Raw genomic sequence first — 2,349 nt, forward strand, 5'->3', positions numbered from 1 at the left:
CGGGAATGACCAAAAGGCACCCAGAAGTGAACCATCAAAAGTGGGGGACAATTTGAGAAAAAGTTGGAAAAAGGTCCGAAATTGATTAAAAATCCTACCCAGGATGGAGTTCCACAAGTCCCGCAGCGAGCTGCACGAGCCGCAGGAACACCGGGAATGACCAAAAGGCACCCAGAAGTGAACCATCAAAAGTGGGGGACAATTTGAGAAAAAGTTGGAAAAAGGTCCGAAATTGATTAAAAATCCTACCCAGGATGGAGTTCCAGAAGCCCCGCAGCGAGCTGCGCGAGCCGCAGGAACACCGGGAATGACCAAAAGGCACCCAGAAGTGAACCATCAAAAGTGGGGGACAATTTGAGAAAAAGTTGGAAAAAGGTCCGAAATTGATTAAAAATCCTACCCAGGATGGAGTTCCAGAAGCCCCGCAGCGAGCTGCGCGAGCCGCAGGAACACCGGGAATGACCAAAAGGCACCCAGAAGTGAACCATCAAAAGTGGGGGACAATTTGAGAAAAAGTTGGAAAAAGGTCCGAAATTGTTTAAAAATCCTACCCAGGATGGAGTTCCAGAAGTCCCGCAGCGAGCTGCGCGAGCTCCGGGACCCCCGGGAATGACCAAAAGATACCCAGGAGTGAACCAGCGAAAGTGGGGGACAATTTGAGAAAAAGTTGGAAAAAGGTCCGAAATTGTTTAAAAATCCTACCCAGGATGGAGTTCCAGAAGTCCCGCAGCGAGCTGCGCGAGCTCCGGGGCCCCCGGGAATGACCAAAAGATACCCAGGAGTGAACCAGCCCAAGTGGGGGACAAATGGAAGAAAAGCCGGGCCAAGTCCAAAAAAGTTGGATTTTTTGCCAAAGTGTCAACATGCGTGATTTTGTCAGAGTGTCCACTTTTGGGATTTTTTCAAAGTCCAACAACGAGAGAGGCCTGGCCTCCAGCCTGTCTAGCCTCTTCCATGAGACACTTGGAAAAAATCCCGTGCAAAAAAAGTGGATTTTTTCAAAGTCCAACAACGAGAGAGGCCTAAGTTCCAGCCTCCTTAGCCTCTTTCTTCCGTGGAGCAAAAGTTGGATTTTTTGCCTAAGTGTCAACATGCGTGATTTTGTCAGAGTGTCCACTTTTGGGATTTTTTCTAAGTCCAACAACGAGAGAGGCCTGGCCTCCAGCCTGTTTAGCCTCTTCCATGTGACACTTAGAAAAAATCCCGTGCAAAAAAAGTGGATTTTTTCTAAGTCCAACAACGAGAGAGGCCTAACTTCCAGCCTCCTTAGCCTCTTTCGTTCACATACTTAGAAAAAAATCCCAGCGCCAAGCCCAATGCATTTCAATGGGATTTATTTTTCGAGCCGGATTTTTTCTAAGTCCAACAACGAGAGAGGCTTGAGTTCTAGCCTACTTTAAGCCTCTTTCGATTTTCCCTGTTTTTACCAGGTCTACCAAAACACCCCCATCACGTTAGTAGGTGCGCCAGGCTTAGACAGGCCGAATTGGCAGGAAATGTGTCCGAGTCAAAGTGAGCTATTTTGGGACTCAAAAGTTGGATTTTCCCCCTCTTTTCGATGGTTCTTTTTTCGAATGGTTCTTCCAGGCTCTGAGCGACAGGGGCTCACGCGGACATGCGTGGCCGCCTAGGGGGCGCTATCTCGGACACATTTAGGGACATGGACACCCTGGAAGAACAAACATAAAAATTTTTTCGACCTGATTTCAGACCAGCCTCTTTCTTAAGGACTTCCAGGACTCGAGCGACAGGGGCTCGGTCCTGAGTGCGCGCCCGGCCAGGGGGCGCTATCCCGGACACATTTCGGGACATTTAAACCATGGATGGACAAACATAAAAATTTTTTCGACCTGATTTCAGACCAGCCTCTTTCTTAAGGACTTCCAGGACTCGAGCGACAGGGGCTCGGTCCTGAGTGCGCGCCCGGCCAGGGGGCGCTATCCCGGACACATTTCGGGACATTTAAACCATGGATGGACAAACATAAAAATTGAAAGACCTGATTCGACCCAGCCTCTCGGGGCTTTTCCCAGGGCCGGAGCGACAGGGGCTCGGTCCTACGGCGTGCCCGCCTAGGGGGCGCTATGACGGACACACCAGGGGACACGGACACCCTGGGTGGACAAACATAAAAAATTGAAAGACCTGATTCGACCCAGCCTCTCGGGGCTTTTCCCAGGGCCGGAGCGACAGGGGCTCGGCCCTATGGCGTGCCCGCCTAGGGGGCGCTATGACGGACACACCAGGGGACACGGACACCCTGGGTGGACAAACATAAAAAATTGAAAGACCTGATTCGACCCAGCCTCTCGGGGCTTTTCCCAGGGCCGGAGCGACAGGGGCTCGGCC

This window comes from Nerophis ophidion, unplaced genomic scaffold (genome assembly GCF_033978795.1).
Source record: "Nerophis ophidion isolate RoL-2023_Sa unplaced genomic scaffold, RoL_Noph_v1.0 HiC_scaffold_84, whole genome shotgun sequence".
NCBI lineage: Eukaryota > Metazoa > Chordata > Actinopteri > Syngnathiformes > Syngnathidae > Nerophis > Nerophis ophidion.